Source organism: Schistocerca nitens, chromosome 4 (assembly GCF_023898315.1).
Source record: "Schistocerca nitens isolate TAMUIC-IGC-003100 chromosome 4, iqSchNite1.1, whole genome shotgun sequence".
NCBI classification, from domain to species: domain Eukaryota; kingdom Metazoa; phylum Arthropoda; class Insecta; order Orthoptera; family Acrididae; genus Schistocerca; species Schistocerca nitens.
In genome coordinates this window covers 709,651,875-709,672,392 of record NC_064617.1, presented here as the reverse complement: position 1 = coordinate 709,672,392, position 20,518 = coordinate 709,651,875, and the positions used below count along the sequence as shown (strand labels likewise).

The window sequence follows — 20,518 nt, the reverse complement described above, 5'->3', positions numbered from 1 at the left end:
AGCGGGACCCACCTCCTCTTCCTCAAAATCACACTCTCCAAACCTTCCAGGAATTTCTGACTTCCAGCCTTGCATCTCAATCGTTCTTAAAACACCTTAATCCCACTCCCAACATCACCACTGCTGAAGCCCAGGCTATCCGTGATCTGAAGGCTGACTGATCCATTGTCATTCTTCCGGCGGACAAGGGTTCCACGACCGTGGTACTTGATCGTCGGGAGTATGTGGCTGAGGGACTGCGTCAGCTTTCAGACAACACCACATACAAAGTTTGCCAAGGTATCCCCATTCCCGATGTCCAGGCGGAGCTTCAAGGAATCCTCAGAACCTTAGGCCCCCTGCAAAACCTTTCACCTGACTCCATCAACCTCCTGACCCCACCGACACCCCGCACCCCTACCTTCTACCTTCTTCCTAAAATCCGCAAACCCAATCATCCCTGCCGCCCCATTGTAGCTGGTTACCAAGCCCCCACAGAACGTATCTCTGCCTACGTAGATCAACACCTTCAACCCATTACATGCAGTCTCCCATCCTTCATCAAAGACACCAACCACTTTCTCAAACGCCTGGAATCCTTACCCAATCTGTTACCCCCGGAAACCATCCTTGTAACCATTGATGCCACTTCCTTATACACAAATATTCCGCACGTCCAGGGCCTTGCTGCGATGGAGCATTTCCTTTCACGCCGATCACCTGCCACCCTACCTAAAACCTCTTTCCTCATCACCTTAGCCAGCTTCATCCTGACCCACAACTTCTTCACTTTTGAAGGCCAGACATACCAACAATTAAAGGGAACAGCCATGGGTACCAGGATGGCCCCCTCGTACGCCAACCTATTCATGGGTCGCTTAGAGGAAGCCTTCTTGGTTACCCAGGCCTGCCAACCCAAAGTTTGGTACAGATTTATTGATGACATCTTCATGATCTGGACTCACAGTGAAGAAGAACTCCAGAATTTCCTCTCCAACCTCAACTCCTTTGGTTCCATCAGATTCACCTGGTCCTACTCCAAATCCCATGCCACTTTCCTTGATATTGACCTCCACCTGTCCAATGGCCAGCTTCACACGTCCGTCCACATCAAACCCACCAACAAGCAACAGTACCTCCATTATGACAGCTGCCACCCATTCCACATCAAACGGTCCCTTCCCTACAGCCTAGGTCTTCGTGGCAAACGAATCTGCTCCAGTCCGGAATCCCTGAACCATTACACCCACAACCTGACAACAGCTTTCGTATCTCGCAACTACCCTCCCGACCTGGTACAGAAGCAAATAACCAGAGCCACCTCATCATCCCCTCGAACCCAGAATCCCCCACAGAAGAACCACAAAAGTGCCCCACTTGTGACAGGATACTTTCCGGGACTGGACCAGACTCTGAATGTGGCTCTCCAGCAGGGATACGACTTCCTCAAATCCTGCCCTGAAATGAGATCCATCCTTCATGAAATCCTCCCCACTCCACCAAGAGTGTCTTTCCGCTGTTCACCTAACCTTCGTAACCTGTTAGTTCATTCCTATGAAATCCCCAAACCACCTTCCCTACCCTCTGGCTCCTATCCTTGTAACCGCCCCCGGTGTAAAACCTGTCCCATGCACCCTTCCACCGTCACCTACTCCAGTCCTGTATCCCGGAAGGTGTACACGATCAAAGGCAGAGCCACATGTGAAAGCACCCACGTGATTTACCAACTGACCTGCCTACACTGTGATGCATTCTATGTGGGAATGACCAGCAACACACTGTCCATTCGCATGAATGGACACAGGCAGACAGTGTTTGTTGGTAAAGAGGATCACCCTGTGGCTAAACATGCCTTGGTGCACGGCCAGCACATCTTGGCACAGTGTTACACCGTCCGGGTTATCTGGATACTTCCCACCAACACCAACCTATCCGAACTCCGGAGATGTCAACTTGCTCTTCAATATATCCTCTCTTCCCGTTATCCACCAGGCCTCAATCTCCGCTAATTTCAAGTTGCCGCCACTCATACCTCACCTGTCATTCAACATCATCTTTGCCTCTTCACTTCCTCCTTGATTGACATCTCTGCCCAAACTCTTTGTCTTTAAATATGTCTGCTTGTGAGATGTCTGCTTGTGTCTGTATATGTGTGGATGGATATGTGTGTGTGTGTGTGTGTGAGTGTATACCCGTCCTTTTTTCCCCTAGGGTGGGTCTTTCCGCTCCCGGGATTGGAATGACTCCTTACCCTCTCCCTTAAAACCCACATCCTTTCGTCTTTCCCTCTCCTTCCCTCTTTCCTGATGAGGCAACAGTTTGTTGCGAAAGCTTGAATTTTGTGTGTGTGTTTGTGTTTGTTTGTGTGTCTATCGACCTGCCAGCGCTTTCGTTCGGTAAGTCACATCATCTTTGTTTTTTTTTATATATATATATATATATATATATATATATATATATATATATATATATATATATATATATATATAGGATGTCTGCTTGTGTCTGTATATGGGTGGATGGATATGTGTGTGTGTGCGAGTGTATACCCGTCTTTTTTTCCCCTAAGGTAAGTCTTTCCGCTCCCGGGATTGGAATGACTCCTTACCCTCTCCCTTAAAACCCACATCCTTTCGTCTTTCCCTCTCCTTCCCTCTTTCCTGATGAGGCAACAGTTTGTTGTGAAAGCTTGAATTTTGTGTGTATGTTTGTGTTTGTTTGTGTGTCTGTCGACCTGCCAGCACTTTCATTTGGTAAGTCACATCATCTTTGTTTTTAGATATATTTTTCCTACGTGGAATGTTTCCCTCTATTGGGGAAAAAAGGACAGGTATACACTTGCGCGCACACACACACACATATCCATCCGCAAATACACCGACACAAGCAGACATTTGTAAAGGCAAAGAGTTTGGGTAGAGATGTCAGTCAAGGCGGAAATACAGAGGCAAAGATGTTGTTGAATGACAGGTGAGGTATGAGCGGCGGCAAATTGAAATTAGCGGAGATTGAGGCCTGGCAGATAACGAGAAGAGATGATATACTGAAGGGCAATTTCCCATCTCCAGAGTTCTGACAGGTTGGTGTTGGTGGGAAGTATCCAGATAACCCGGACGGTGTAACACTGTGCCAAGATGTGCTGGCCGTGCACCAAGGCATGTTTAGCCACAGGGTGATCCTCATTACCAACAAACACTGTCTGCCTGTGTCCATTCATGCAAATGGACAGTTTGTTGCTGGTCATTCCCATATAGAAATCTTCACAGTGTAGGCAGCTCAGTTGGTAAATCACGTGGGTGCTTTCACACGTGGCTCTGCCTTTGATCGTGTACACCTTCCGGGTTACAGGACTGGAGTTGGTGGTGGTGGGAGGCTGCATGGGACAGGTTTTACACTGGGGGTGGTTACAAGGGTAGGAGCCAGAGGGTAGGGAAGGTGGTTTGGGGATCTCATAGGGAAATCTGGAGACTGTTAATTTTTAATTATGTAGGAAAAGAAAGATTGCTACTTACCATGAAGATAACACATTAAGTTGCAGGCAGCTACAATTAAAAGACACTTACACGTAAGCTTTCAGCCAAGCCCTTTGTCAGAAAAAGAAAGAGAGACACACAACATAAGCAAGCACACCTCAATCACACAATACCACCAACTTCAGCAACTCAGACCAGAATTCTGATCCAAGCTGCCAGAGGTGGCAGTAATGTGTGCGTGAGGTGTGCTTCCTTATGTGAATGGATGGTGTGTGTTTCTCTTTCTTTTTCTGATAAAGGCTGTGGCTGAAAGTCTATGTGTCAGTGTCTTTTAATCGTGCCTGTCTGCTACTTAACATGTCATCTTTATGGTTAGCAGCAATCTATCTTTTCCTACATTGATGATACACACTTGTAAAAGAATTTCCTTATAAAAGATGTGGGCTTTGTTTAAGCTCAAAGACCATTATTTAATATGTAAATGTAAAAGGAATTGTTGTTAGGTCAATGCTTACAAATACAGGTGTGTGTGATTGCTTATTGTTAGTTCTCATCATAACTCTGACGATTTTTTCCTTTAGCTTGAATACTCTCAGGAGGTTTATGTTTTCAACACCCAAAAAAATTATGCCATATCTTATAACTAATATAAAAAATGCAAGATAACATCATTTTCTTAACAGCTAAGTCAGCTATTTTATTTAGAACCCTCATTGCAAAAACAAAAGTGTTTAATCACTTCAGTAAGCAATCCACATGACCAGTCCATGACATGTTTTTGTTTATAGTAACTACAAGAAATTTGACACAGTCCACAGTGATCAGTTTACTGCCATCACAATTTCACTGTGAGATATATTCATAAGTTTGTTTGGTGCATAAATGTACAGTTTCTGTTTTTGTAAGATTCCGTTTTGTAGCATTATTATTTATTCTGTTTTCTAATTGTTGAAGTGTTTGTTTGTATTCTGTGCCAGTTCTTCATTGTTTTTACAGCAGAATTCCACTGTTGAGTCATCTGTGTACAGATTTGTTTCTGATGATATCTTATGTGACCTGGTGTTCATATAGTATAAGAACAGTTATGTGCCTAGTATTGAGCCCTGAGGTACACTTGCTTGTATTGTCTTCCTGCTAGAACAGGCTTCCTTTAAATTCTGTTCTATAACTCCCCTCTGTTTTATACTGTTTTATATTTTTGCAATAAAATGATAACCAACTTAAAGAGCTGCTAAATTGTAACATGAAACTGAATTTGTTAGTAAGTACTCAGAATCTTTCACAGTGGTAGGCTTCAGTAATATCTTCTTGGTTTACAAGCCACTTCACTTCGAATAAAATACTCAGGCTTCTGACAGCTGTCTCTAGCATAGTCATCAGGAGTTAAAACCACTGCTGTTCAGTTTATACAGATGGAATGGCTGCATCTGGGACCTTCGAGAGAGGACTGGAGTGGCACATGCATGGAATGCAAGTTGGGCATCTTCCAGTGGCTCCATCCTACTGTGGGACCAAGTGGCATCAGACAACATGAGGGACTGGCTCCATGTTTAAAACTGCTGCTCTGCATCCCTGCAAGTGCCAAAACTCCATCTTTGCTTTTGTTCAACAACCAAAGCCCACACCGATGTCCCCTGGTCTCTGCTAAAATTATTGCTGTTTATTCTAATTTTGAACACTTGCTTTATAATAGTATCCCAATATGACGATATTTGAGCCAAAACTCCCATGTTTTCAAATAGTACCTTATGCCCATTTTCTAGGTAATGTTCATCCATAGCTGAATTCTCAATTTCCCTTTGTTTAATGTGACATGAATGCTCTGCTTAATGCTCAGCAACAGTGCAAGTACTCCAATCTATGTAAATGCTGCAACATTCACAGGAGACAACATACATGGCTGAGACTCGAACACTTACATTGTCTTCAATGGGGTGTAACATATCTCTTACTTGTAGGCAGGCCAGAACACCACAAGGCTTTGCATCTTTAAGCATATATAAGTAGAACACTGTGCCAGCCCTGGCAGCTAGTGATTTAAACTCCCGATGATGATGGTGGAGACAGCTATCAAAAGCTCAAATATTTTATTTGAAGTGACACTTGTAAACTGAGAAGATTTTATTGAAGCATACCACCAGAAACGATTCCAAAGACAAATAACAGTCATCTATGTTAAGGACATAATGCACAGTGTGCAACTGCTAGAGTAACTGTGGAAGAAGAAATCACTTCTGCTAAGTTCTTTATAATTTTTATGAAACTGCCAGGACAGGGAGGTAATTCCTCACTTGCTATAGGTAAGTACCACATTTGAATTGTTGGAGTGGACAGAAATTTGAAGAAGGCTAGTCACACCATACCATAGTGAGACAGAGAATACAACAGGCAGGGTTTGAGCTTGATGTTAATACTAGAAACCTACTTGATTGTCATTTACTTCAGGCAACTTGCTTTAAATGTTTAGAAATATAAAATTTTGCACTTCACAAAATGAAAAAGCATGGTTTCCTATGACTATAATATGAATGAGTCACTGGTGGAATTGACCAACTCATGCATATGAAGTGAAATGATCACATAGGTTCACTTGTGGGTAAAACAGGTGGTAAACTGCAGTTTATTGGTAGACTACTGGGGAAATAATCAATCTACAAATGAGATTGCTTACAAAACACTCATACAGCCAGTTCTAGAATACAGATGAAGGGTGTGGGATCTTTACCATATAGGACGGATGAGGGATACCGAGTGTATACAGCGAAGGGCAGCATGAATGATCACAGGTTTATTTAATCCTTTGGAGAGTGTCACAGAGATACTGAAGGAATTGAACTGGATGAATCTTGAAGATAGATTTAAACTATCCTGACAAAGTCTATTAATAAAGTTTCAAGAACTGGCTTTAAATGATTACTCTAGGAATATACTACAGCCCCCTATGTATCACTCACTTAGAGATCATGAGGATAAGATTAGAATAATTATTGCACATACAGATGCATTAAAACAAACATTCTTGCCACACTCCATAAATGAATGGAACAGGAAGAAACCCTAATAACTGGTACAATGGGACTTATACTCTGCTATGCACCTCACAGTGCTTTACAGAATGTAGATGTAGATGAAACAGAAAACTACCAGCAGTTTTGCAAAGACAAACACAGCATAGTTGATACATCAGTTAATAGAATCAAAAGAACTCAACAATAAATGAGGGCCCAATATTCCTGTAAGCTGACACATTCACTTACATTGTAGAAACATCTTTTTTTTTTAATGAAATAGAATAGAGTAGAATCTTTACTGTCACATGACATGTTATATACAATCATTTGGTTGAAACATCCATGACTTGTCAATGAATAATTTTATGCCTACATAAAAAACTAAAAACTCCTCCTGCACAGGCCATGAAGGCCCAAAGGTACTGACTGGCCGCCGTCTCATCCTCAGCCCACAGGCATCATTGGATGCGGATATAGAGGGCCATGTGGTCAGTACACCACTCTCCCGGCCATATGTCAGTTTCTGAGACCAGAGCCACTACTTCTCTATCAAGTAGCTCCTCAGTTTGCCTCACAAAGGCTGAGAGCATCCTGCTTGCCAACACTACTCGGCAGACCGGTTGGTCACCCATCCCAAGTGCTAGCCCAGCCCGACTTAACTTCGGTGATCTGATGGGAACCGGTGTTACCACTGTGGCAAGGCCGTTGGCTATGCCTACATAGGTGTTCATAATAAAAGATACATTGAAAGATAGCTTATGCATTCAACCACAAGTGCAGTATAACATAAAAAGATAAATATATGTTGCATTTCTTCCTGTTTCTTAAAATTTTCCACAAAGGTTTAAATTTTTTTCTTTTTAAGTATTTGTCATATTTGTTTCCATTATTTATTAATATGGACATACATAAAAAGAACACATAACTCCATAAAAGGGTACATGTCTATACACCTAGACACTTAGATACATAGTTTACATATATACACGTTTCACAATATAGACACATAAAAAAGAAAATGTGCCTTCATCAAAAGAGAACACACACACACACACACACACACACACACACACACACACACACACACACACACACACACACACACACACACACACACACACGGAATACAGTGTAGAACAACTGAATAACAAACCAAGTTTAATATCCACTACTTGTCTTCCTTTTTAATAAAAATCATCCACACTGTAGTAATATTTACTTTTTATAAATTTTCTGTTTGCTTATGTGAGTTCTTGCTTGCAGTCCTTGAACTTTGACTATATTTTATTGCTAAGCTTCAAAGCCATGTATTATGGAGTATTTTCAAATACTGTCAGTCTGTGGCAAAGCAATGTGTAATCTTGTTTATGCCTTGTTTCATGAGCATGTGAAAACGAATTTCCTTCAGTTTGTTCCAGTCATAGCTCTGATAATTTTTTGCTGTAGCTTCAACACTCTGAGGGGGTTTCCTTTTTCAAAACCTCAAACAATTATGCCATATCTTACAATTGATATACCGGTACTACATATTTTACAACTGATATACTACATGAATGGTACACAATTTTCTTAACATCTAGGTCAGTTACTTTGTTTAGAACCCTGTTTGTGAAAAAAAACTATTTAACCAGTTGATAAGCAACCCATATACTCTGGCCATGACAAATTTTTGTTTAGAGTCACTGCAAGAAATTTAACACTCTGCAGTGATCAGTTTTCTGCCTTCATAAACTAACTGTGTTGTACCATTCAAGAGTTTGTTTGGTTCTGAAGTGATTTTGTTTGGTTTAGTTTCATATTATTATTATTTTTCCAATTTCTATTTCTTGAAAAGTTGTTTTGTTTTCTGTCCTAATTCTTACCTGCTTGTATTTCCTTCCAGCTAGAGGAGGATTTTCATCCTTATGTTGTATAATTTTATTCTGTTTTGTGTTCCTGAGATAGTATGAGAACCAACTTAAAGATTTTTCACGGAAGCCACAAGAAGCAAGTCTGGGGAGCAGCTGCTTATGGTTTACTATATCAAATCCTTCATTGAGGTCACAGGAGGTACTAGATATGCACTCCTTGTTATCAAGTCATTTTATTTTTCTAATGATTACTTTATTAAGAGCGTGCACAGTCCACTGTCCATTCCTAATGCCACATTGATTCTTAAGAATAATGTTAAGTTTGTTGCTATATTTTTCTAATTGGTCATTCACTCAAATATTTTAGAAAAAATTGGAAAATCTCCTCCTGCCTTTCATTCTTGTAGACAGGTCGAACTTGTGCATATTTCAGCCTGTCTGGTAAGCAGCCCTCGTCAAATGATTGGTTTATCATGTGACAGAGTTGGGGTGCAATATTATCACATCCTGTTTTTCAAACAATGGAGAATCCAGGATAGAATGTAACAATACCAGAGAAGGAAAGTTGCTACTCACCATGTAGAGGAGATGCTGAGTCGCAATAGGCACAATAAAAAGATACACACAATTAAAGCTTTTGGCCATTAAGGCCTTTGTCAGCAGTAGACACACATACACACATGCACATACACACACTCACATAAACACAACTTGCACACATGTCTGCTGTCTCAGAGAGCTGAGACCACACTGCGAACAGCAGCATCGGTGCATGATGGGAGTGGCGACTGGGTGGGGGTAAGGAGGGGGCTGGGGCAGGGAGGGGGAGGGATAGTATGGTGGGAGTGGTGGACAATCAAGTGTTGCAGTTTAGATGGAGGGCAGGAGAGAATTGTGGAGGGGGTAAGTAGCGGAAAGGAGAGAAATAAAAGAAATTAAAAGACTGGGTGTGGCGGTGAAATGATGGCTGTGTAGTGCTGGAATGGGAACAGAGAGGGGGCTGGATGGGTGAGGACAGTGATTAACGAAGGTTGAGGCCAGGAGGGTTACGGGAACATAGGATGTATTGCAGGGAAATTTCCCACCTGCGCAATTCAGAAAAGCTGGTGTTGGTGGGAAGGATCCATATGGCACAGGCTCTGAAGCAGTCATTAAGATGAGGGATATCATGTTTGGCAGCGTGTTCAGCAACAGGGTGGTCCACTTGTTTCTTGGCCACAGTTTGTCGGTGGCCGTTCATGCGGACAGACAACTTGTTGGTTTTCATGCCTACATAGAATGCAGCACAGAGGTTGCAGCTTAGCTTGTAAATCACACGACTAGTTTCACAGGTAGTCCTGCCTTTGATGGGATAGTTGATGTTAGTGACCAGACTGGAGTAGGTGGTGGTAGGAGGATGTATGGGACAGGTCTTGCATCTAGGTCTGTTACAGGGGTATGAGCCATGAGATAAGGGATTGGGAGCAGGGTTGTGTAAGGATGGACGAGTATGTTGTGTAGGTTCGGTGGACGGCGTAATACCATGGTAGGAGGGGTGGGAAGATAGTGGGCAGGACATTTCTCATTTCAGGGCACGATGAGAGGTAATCTAAACCCTGGCGGAGAATGTAATTCAGTTGCTACAGTCCCGGATGGTACTGAGTTACGAGGGGAATGCTCCTCTGTGGCCAGACTGTGGGACTTTGGGAGGTGGTGGGAGACTGGAAAGATAAGGCACGTAATTCTGGAATATTTATTTCGTCTTCTTTGGTGAAGGAATTTCGCAAGGCTTTGTTTAGTAACTCTTCTTTGGCAGTAATGTCGTCGATAGTATTTCCATTGCTATCGCACAGAGAAGGCATTGATTGTGTGCTGCTAGCATACTTCACATACACCCAGAATCTCTTTGGATTTTCTGCCAGGTTTCGAGACAAAGCTTTGTTGCGGAAAGTATTATAAGCATCTTGCGTTGAAGTCAGCGCTAAATTTCGAGCTTGTGTAAAAGGTGGCCAGTCCTGGAGATTTTGTATCCGTTTAAATTTGGCATGTTTTTTTCGATGTTTCAGCAACTGTGTTCTGACCCATTTTGTATACCAAGGAGGATCAGCTCCGTCTTTGTTAATTTATTTGGTGTAAATCCGTCAATTGCTGATGATCTACCTAAATACTTACATTTCTCGTTAATGTAAGTACAGAATTTGAATTACAACCCACACTGGCTGACAGCTGTTCCTGCAATGGGCCGGTGTGGCTGTAGTGGGGCTGTGATGGCATTTGTCGGGTTGGAGAAGGAAGCACTCACAGGAGGGAAATGTTTCGCGAGTCACGCTTTGCCATGTCTGACAAAAAATGGTTCAAATGGCTCTGAGCACTGTGGGACTTAACTTCTGAGGCCATCAGTCCCCTAGATCTTAGAACTACTTAAACCTAAATAACCTAAGGACATCACACACATCCGTGCCCGAGGCAGGATTCGAACCTGTGACCGTAGCGGTCGCGCGGTTCCAGACTGTAGCGCCTAGAACTGCTCGGCCACCCCGGCCGGCCACGTCTGACATATATACTACTTATCCATTATTAATTGAGATGCATAGTTATCTAATTATTGCCATAATAATCAGAACGTAGCCATTTATAATGCAAACATTGTGTTAGAACGCTTGCTGGTTCGGTTTTTTGGGGAGGCGACCAGGCAGCGAAGTCATTTGTCTCATTGGATTAGGGAAGGACGGGGAAGGAAGTCGGCCGTACCCTTTCAAAGGAACCATCCCGGCATTTGTTTGGAGTGATTTAGGGAAATCACAGGAAAACCTCAGTCAGGATGGCCGGATGCGGGGTTGAACCGCCGTCCTCCCGACTGTGTTCAGTGTGCTAGCCACTGTGCTACCTCGCTTGGTAGAGCACTTGTGTATGCTATGTTCACTGAAAGATGAAGAGGTGACTGAAATAGGGAGGACCAGTCCAAACTAAGACTTATTTACCCATGAAGTATTCTATGTTGAAATAAGAAAATACTTACCATTGGTAAAATAAAATGATCTATAATGATTATCTATGACTGCAAATATTTATATAATTACTAGAGGACCTGGTAGGCAGATGTTGTCCAGCCATAGACATCACTTGCAAAAATGTATGTCTTGAACTAAAATATTTTATTAATTGTAATTTAAATACCTCGATACCTTAATGTAATTAGATGATGAAGAACAAAATTAAGAAGCGCGGATCTCTTAAATCTAAATAATGAATGTTATATAGCTATGAAATGTAATCAAGGTAATGATAAATGTTGAAATTCATTTATCTTAATGTAAACGTGTGTACAATATTTTTGGTTATTCCTTCTCCTAGTGTGTAATTGTACTGGTCTGCCGACCCATGAAAACGCAACATAAAGTTGCCCATGCGAGAAAGATGAATTTTGCAGATTCAGTCCACATGTAGCCAATTGTTGGCATTGTTTTTCAGTTATCATCATTGCAAAGACCAAACGAATAGGGAATTGTCAAATGCTTGAACTGATTTGGTGTATATGAAAGTATCACTGGAATGCGTGATAGCAGTATATTTTCTCATCTGAATTTTCCATTCAGTATTGTCGCTTCTATGAGTTCTTTCACAATTGGTTTGATTACCAATCGTGTGCCATTGCACATTTTGGGAGTATTTAAATTGCGAAGCAAAATGATTGGTGAACCAATTTTCAAGTGCAGATTATGTTGTGGTAGTCCAGGCATATCGAGTGAATTTAAGAATTCTTTGGGGTAACTGGCAACTTCGTTTACACGAGACACAGTATCGACTAATCGTAATGTCATTAATTTACTGGTAATATTAGTTGTATCTGGAAAATGATCTGCCGGCCGGAGTGGCCGTGCGGCTCTAGGCGCTACAGTATGGAACCGAGCGACTGCTACGGTCGCAGGTTCGAATCTTGCCTTGGGCATGGATGTGTGTGATGTCCTTAGGTTAGTTATGTTTAATTAGTTCTAAGTTCTAAGCGACTGATGACCTCAGAAGTTAAGTCGCATAGTGCTCAGAGCCATTTTTTGAAAACGATCTGATCAACATCGTCATATTTAGTTGCCAAAAACGCTCGTCCACTGAGCCAGGCTCCAGCTCTTAGCTGATATACTACTGCAGTGCGTCAAGTTAAGTGTTCATTTTTTTCTGTGTTTTTGTTGCAGTACATTTATTAAATTTCGTGTATGTTTTTTTGTTTCAGAAATTACAACTCGCGTTTTTCTAAGTGTAAATTCATTCGGTCCGGTAGTGCAGTAGATCATTAGTGTATCAGCGTCCATTGATGACACATCAGGAGGGAAGCAGGTCGCATAGCTAGAATTCTGACTGCTTTTACAGTTTACTTTTCAGTTAGTCTTGCTAGGACGACTAGGATGTGTGCATGCTGTGTGCAGAGGCAGGAGGAGCTGGCGGCAGTTCGCGAACAGCTGAATGCGCCTTTGGCTATGGTCAGACAACTTCAGGCTGCTGCCTCGGGGTGTAGCGGTGGCGGAGAATGTGGCGTTTCGCATGGGGCACCTCAGCTGTCGCCTGTTTTGCCAACGGGCTCTGCTTCCGAGGCACCTCCTAGTGCACCCGACCAACACCGACTCAAAGGAAGGCCTCGGGGCTTGTTGGTGAGGTCACGTCAGCTAGGCACGGCGAACGCCAGGTCTGTTGCAGGCATACTCATAATGGTGGTGTCTCCCTCTCTGACACAGGAAAATGTGAAACTATTGGCGCTAGTTGACCAACACACATTGTTCTGAGAGATTTCTGCAATCAGTTAATTGTGCAATTCATTACACTTCTTAACAAATAGTATACTCATGAACTTAAATTTCCACCTGTTTTAAGGATTGACATACAAAAACAACTTCATGGTCCAGCAGCGACAGAATTCGTGCTTCTTTACCTTATTTGTGAATCTGAGGAAGTTAAGTTTGTACTGGTTGGTTGGTTGTTTTGGGGGAAGAGACCAAACTACGAGGTCATCGGTCTCGTCGGATTAGGGAAGGAATTCGGCCGTGCCCTTTCAAAGGAACCATCCCGGAATTTGCCTCGAGCGATTTAGGGAAATCACGGAAAACCTAAATCAGGATGGCCGGACGCGGGATTGAACCGTCGTCCTCCCGAATGCGAGTCCAGTGTGCTAACCACTGCGCCACCTCGCTCGGTCTAAGTTTGTACTGGGTTGCTTTTACAAGAAACTGTGAACATATTGGTGCTCTTCTTTAGGTATCTTGGTTGACTATGGGGTGAGGAGCACTGAATGTCAATGAAATATCTTGCGATTGTACACGTTGGGGGAAGGGGTGGGGGACAGAGGAAGAGGCAAAATAGAGATACTTGTTTTATCAAATAAAATTTTTTTATCTTATAAAGTTTACCTTTCAGTAGCAGTAGGGAATATTTATCTTTTATAATGTGCATGCTTAAAAAAGTTTAAGCTCAGCAGTGTTTTCGATGTATGAAGCTATTTTGTTTCCTGTTTAGAATTCCTTTCGTTGAAAACAACTGTAATCTAATGACTGGCAACAGTTGGACATTTACACTTGTAAATTAGTTCACATTTCCAGTGACGATGTCAAACTAAAATAAATAAATAAATAAATAAAAGAAACGAGTTCATTGTAAGTGGGTTGGGGTAAGTTTCGATAGCAAAATGGATCAAGTAAATATAGTTACTTGGCAACGGCCTTGCCGCAGTGGGTACGCCGGTTCCCGTGAGATCACCGAAGTTAAGCGCTGTCGGGCGTGGCCGGCAGTTGGATGGGTGACCATCCAGCCGCCATGCGCTGTTGCCATTTTTCGGGGTGCACTCAGCCTCGTGATGCCAATTGAGGAGCTACTTGACCGAATAGTAGCGGCTCCGGTCAAAGAAAGCCATCATAACGACCGGGAGAGCGGTGTGCTGACCACACGCCCCTCCTATACCCTAAAATTAAACAGAAGTCTATAATAAAACCATGGCTCACAAGGAATAAAGATTTCCTGTAAGACAAAATGGAAAATGTATCTGTCGACCAAGAATAGCTCCAATGCTGATGATTTAGCTAAATAGAAGGAACACTGTAAAATATTAAAAAAAGTAATTCAGACATCTAAACAAATGCACCACGAGAAGAAGATAGCAATGTCAGGGAACAAAATAAAAACAATATGGTATATAGTGAAAGAGCAGACTGGTAGAACCAGAAAGGAACAGGAGCAAATAGCACTAAGGGTAGATGACACATTAGTAACCGATGGGAATAGTGTGGCAAATCTATTTAACAAGTACTTTATATCCGTTACTGATAGAATGGGATTGTCAGGATCAGTAAATAATGCCCTTGAATATCTGAAACTAGCCGTTACAAATAGCTTCAGGTACATGAATATGTCACTTACTTCACCAAAAGAAATAACTTCCATAATAAAATCTTTTAAAAAAAAGCATTCTAGTGGTTACAATGAAATATCAACAAAGTTAATTAAGGCATGTTCTTGTGAGTTTAGTACAATTCTAAGTTACTTGTGTAACCAGTCATTTATAACTGGGACATTTCCTGACTGGCTAAAATATGCAGATGTTAAGCCTCTATTCAAGAAAGGGGATAAAGAGATACCGTAAAACTACAGACCGATTTCCCTTTTGCCAGCATTCTCAAAAATTTTAGAAAAAGTAATGTACAGGCAGCTTCTCAATCATCTGACCACAAATAACATATTATCAAGAACACAGTTTGGATTTCTGAAGGGTTCTGATATCGAAAAGGCTATTTACATCTACAGTGAAAATGTACTTAATTCATTAAATAACATGTTACAAGCAGCAGGTATTTTCTGTGATTTGTCAAAGGCATTCGATTGTGTAAACCACAACATCCTTTTAAATAAATTAGAATTATATGGTGTCACGGTCAGTGCGGCAAAATGGTTCAAGTCATGCCTCGCTAACAGGAAGCAAAGGGTGTCAGTGCAAGGGACTAGTGAATTAAGTCATCAGTCATCATCAGAATGGGAAGAAATTACATGTGGTGTCCCACAAGGATCCATCTTAGGGCCATTGCTTTTTCTTGTGTACATTAATGATCTCTCATCAGTTACAGTGCCAGAAGCAGAGTTCGTTTTGTTTGCAGATGACACAAGTATTGCAATAAATAGTATGTCGAGTGTAGTTCTAGAAAGATCTGCTAATGACATTTTCATGGATATTAATAAATGGTTTAAAGCCAACTCACTGACATTTAACTTTGAAAAGACTCACTATATGCAATTTAGAACCTGTAAGAGGTTTCCACCCAGCATATGCATAAAGTATGAAGAAGAGCAGATAGAAGAGGTTGACAGTCTTAAATTCCTGGGATTACAACTTGATAATAAATTCAGTTGGGAGGAGCACACCACAGAACTGTATTTGCAATTCGAGTGTTAGCAGACATAGGCGACATAAAAATGAAAAAGCTTGCATACTTTGCCTACTTTCATTGGCTCAAATGGTTCAAATGGCTCTGAGCACTATGCGACTTAACTTTTGAGGTCATCAGTCGCCTAGAACTTAGAACTAATTAAACCTAAATAACCTAAGGACATCACACACATCCATGCCCGAGGCAGGATTCGAACCTGCGACCGTAGCGGTCGCTCGGCTGCAGACTGTAGCGCCCAGAACTGCACGGCCACTCCGGCCGGACCTACTTTCATTCCATAATGTCATATGGTATAATATTTTGGGGTAACTCTTCAAGTCAAACAAAAGTTTTCAGAGTCCAAAAGCGCGTAATGCGTATTATTTGTGGAGTAAATTCACGGACGTCCTGTAGAAACCTCTTCAAAGAACTGGGTATACCAACTACTGCCTCACAGTATATTTACTCCTTAATGAAATTTGTCCTAAATAATATCTCTCTTTTTCCAACAAACAGCTCAGTTCATACATACAATACCAGGAACAAAAATGATCTGCACAAGGACTTAAAAGCACTTACTTTAGTTCAAAAGGGGGTCCACTACTCAGGAACACTCATCTTCAATAATTTGCCAGCAAACATAAAAAATTTAGTTAGAAATAAAGATCAGTTTAAAAGGAGCCTGAAAGACTTACTAGTGGCCAACTCCTTCTACTCCATTGACGAATTTTTTAATAGAAACAAATGATGTATTGTATATATTCATACTGTTAGTATTGTTACTTCAGCTTAAAAAAAAAGTGACATCTTCCACATCCACGAGGATCTCCTCAACACGGATCTATGGAACGAAAAACTAATATAATCTAATCTAATCCTCAACTGAGGATGACACGGCGGTTGGATGGTCCCGATGGGCCACTTGTGGCCTGAAGACGGAGTGCTTTAAATATAGTTACTTGAATGTAAAATTTCCGAAGCTTGCAATGGGGCAAAGCATCTTCTCATATTGATCTACGTTTGTTTCGACAGGATTCAGTAATACTGAGCTATGATCTTCATTTGTAGCTTTACTATAGTAAGAAAATCTTTCATAAAAAAAAACTGCAGAATCCTAAACAACACCAAACATTTTGTCCAAAAATAAGAGATTTATAGTGATAAGCGCGCCCAGGCGTTTCTGCCTGCAACAGACCTGGCGTTCGCCGTGCCTAGCTGACGTAACGTCACCAACAAGCGCCGAGGCCTTCCTTTGAGTCGGTGTTGACCCGACACGGTGGATACGCCCTCACAGCAGGCTGAATGGCTGGTGGTAACGTGTTTTCGTCGCTTGGGGTGGAGCGCTAATGTGGAAACTGGCCGCCTGGCGTCGCCCATTCATCGTGTGAGTGGATAGGTGGCGCTCCTTCAGCAGGGTCCGAGCAGGCACACGGGTTTGGTTGATTTTGGAGCTTCAGTGTTAGGAGTGTTATGAATCCCCTTAGGCAGGTTGCGTTCAGTGCTGGAAAGAAAGCCGATGTGAATTCGATATGTCTACCAGCGGGCCTCATCCGAGATATAGAGGCGGCCTTGCCTGCGGCTATCGAGCGCGCAGGTTGCAGTCGTCTGCAAGATGTAGCTCATGTCGGTACCACCATGACCTCGTGCGCAGGGTGAAGCAGAGCTCGCAATTTTCAGCATTGTTCCCACAGTCGATTGGGGTCCTTTGGTTTGGAGCCAAGTGGAGGGTCAACAACCAAAGGTTTCGTCGACTTTGTGTTGATCTTGGCTGCAGATTTCTAGACCTGCGTTATCGTGTGGGGATTTGTAGAACGCCCCCTGATAGAGCAGGAGTGCACTGCCCAAAGGAAGCGGCTACTTGGGCAGCAGAGTATTTGTGGAGTGCACATGAGGGTGTTGTAGGCTAGGAAGTTTTTTTAGGTGCTGTAGTGAACACTCGCCAGTTGATATGCAGCAAAGGAAGTCAAACAGCGTTCAGAATAAAGACACTTCGACTGTCGTAATTTTATCAGTAAACTGTCGAAGTGTTCGTAATAGAGCTCCAGAATTTACTGCACTCGAGGACATTTCCCGCGCTCAAATTATTCTTGGGATCGAGAACTGGCTGAAGTCCGAAGTGGATAGCTCCGAGATATTTAGCGAGTAGTGGAACTTATACCGGAAAGACAGGTTAGAGACCGCAGGAGAGGGAATGTTAATTGCAGTTGACAAAAACATTGTCTCTAGTGAGGTCGAAGTTGAGTGTGACAATGAAGTTATCTGGTCGCGTATAATAGTTGTAGGTGAAACCAAGTTAATTGTTGGATTTTTTTACGTGCCACCCGGTTATGCTGTGACAGTTTGAGAGCCATTCCAAGATAGTCTTGGGTCAATAGCGCGTAAATACCCAGGTTATGCAACACTAGTTGGAGGCTGCTTTATCCTACGAGTATAGTCTGGGATGTCTGTAGATTTATTGCAGGGGGTACAGACAGACAATCATGCGAAATACTTTTGAATGCGTTTTCTGAGAACAGCCTTGAGCAGCTAACTCGGCAGTCCACACCAACGGATATAGGTTAGATCTTGTAACTATAAATACGCCGCACCTAATCGATAATGTCAGTGTAGAAACGGGGATTAGTGATCATGATGTCATTGTAGCAATTATGATTACGAAAGTTAATATATCAGTTAAGAAGACTCGGAGAGTGTTTCTGCTAGATAGAGCAGATAAACAGTTTTTAGTATCTCGCTTAGCGAACTGGCATCATTTAGTTCCAGTAAGATGGATGTAAAGAAACTATGGACAAAGTTTAAGCAGATTGTAAATCGTGGTCTGGAGAGCTACACCATGTGATAGTATCCGGACACTCCCAAATACATACCTTTTTTTCATATTAGGTGCATTGTGCTGCCTACTACTGCCAGGTCATTAGACATCGTGAGAGAGGAGAATGGGGCGCTCCGCCCAACTCACGGACTTTGAACGTGGTCAGGTGATTGCGTGTCACTAGTGTGATACGTCTGTACGCGACACTTACACGCTCCTAAACATCCCTAGGTCCACTGTTTCCGATGTGATAGTGAAGTGGAAACGTGAAGGGACACTTGCAGCGCAAAAGCGTACAGGCCGACCTCGTCTGTTGACTGACAGAGACCGCCGACAGTTGAAGAGGGCCGTAATGTGTAATAGGCAGACATCTATCCAGACCATCACACAGGAATTCCAAAACTGCATCAAGATCCACTGCAAATATTATGACAGGTGGGAGGTTAGAAAACTTGGATTTTATGGTCGAGCAGCAGCTCATAAGCCACACATCACGCCAGTAAATGCCAAACTACACCTCGTTTGGTGTAAGGAGCGTAAACATTGGACCATTGAACAGCGGAAAACGTGGTGTGGAGTGAGGAATTATGGTACATAATGTGGCGATCCGATGGCAGGGTGTGGGTATGGCGAATGTCCGATGAATGTCATCTGCCAGTGTGTGTAGTGCTAACAGTAAAATTGGGAGGCGGTGGTGTTATGACGTGGTAGTGTTTTTCATGGAGGCGGCTTTCACCCCTTGTTGTTTTGCGTAGCACTATCACAGCAGAGGTGTGCATTGATGTTTTGAGCACCTTGCTGCTTCCCACTGTTCAAGAGCAATTCGGGGATGGCGATTGCATCTTTCAACATGATCGAGCACCTGTTCATAATGCACGGCCTGTAGCGGAGTGGTTACGACAATAACATCCCTGTAACGGACTGGCCTGCACAGAGTCCTGATCTGAATCCTATAGAACAGCTCTGGGATGTTTTGGAACTCCGACTTCGTGCCAGGCCTCACCGACCAACATCGATACCTCTTCTCAGTGCAGCACTCCGTGAAGAATGGTCTGCCTTTGCCCAAGAAACCTTCCAGCACCTGATTGAACGTATGCCTGCAAGAGTGGAAGCTGCCATCAAGGCTAAGGGTGGGCAAGCACCATATTGAATTCCAGCATTACCGATGGAGGGCGCCTCGAACTTGCAGTCATTTTCAGTCTGGTGTCCGGATAGTTTTGATCACATAGTGTATGTACCTAGTAAGTGTGTAAAGGATGAAAAAGACACAACATGGTTTAATAACGAAATTCGGATGATTCTGAGGAAGCAAAGGCTATTGCACTCTCGGTTCAAAAGGGAACGCACAGACGATGACAAGCGAAGTAAGTTAGTAGAGATTCGGGCGTCTTTGGAAAGATCTATGCGCAACGCTTACAACAACTAACACCGTCACACCTTGGCGAAAGATCTGGCAAAGAACGCGAGGAAATTCTGGTTTCATGTAGCCAAAATTTTAAATTTCAAGTTCAAGAAATCGTTCACACATGAGAATCGTACAAACATACCATCATTTCATCATCGGACAGTCTCCCATATGGACGACGTAGTAATAAGCACACCTAGCGTAGAGAAACATCTGAAAGTTTTGAAAGTAAATAAATCACCAGGTCCAGATGGAATCCCTGTTCGATTTTACAAAGAATATTCTACGGCATTGGCCACTTACCTAGCTTGAATTTGTCGTGAATCTCTCGTCCAGCACAAAGTCCCAAGCGATTGGAAAAAGGCACAGGTGACTCCAGTATATGAGAAAGGTAAAAGAAAGGGCCATCAAAACTACAGACCAATATCTGTAACTTCTATCTGTTGCAGAATCCTTGAACATATTCTCAGTTCGAATATAATAAATTTTTTTGAGAGTGAGAAACTTGTGTCCACGTATCAGCGTGGTTTTAGAAAGCATCGCTCGTGCGAATCTCAGCTTGCCCTTTTCTCACATGATATAGTGCGAACCATGCATGAAGGGCAACTG

General features: G+C 42.5%; 1 pseudogene; it reads left to right on the top strand.

The window, feature by feature from the left end:
- The first annotated feature begins 13,988 nt into the window (after nt 1-13,988).
- On the top strand, nt 13,989-14,105 carry LOC126254861 (5S ribosomal RNA; annotated as a pseudogene).
- The last annotated feature ends 6,413 nt before the right edge of the window (nt 14,106-20,518 follow it).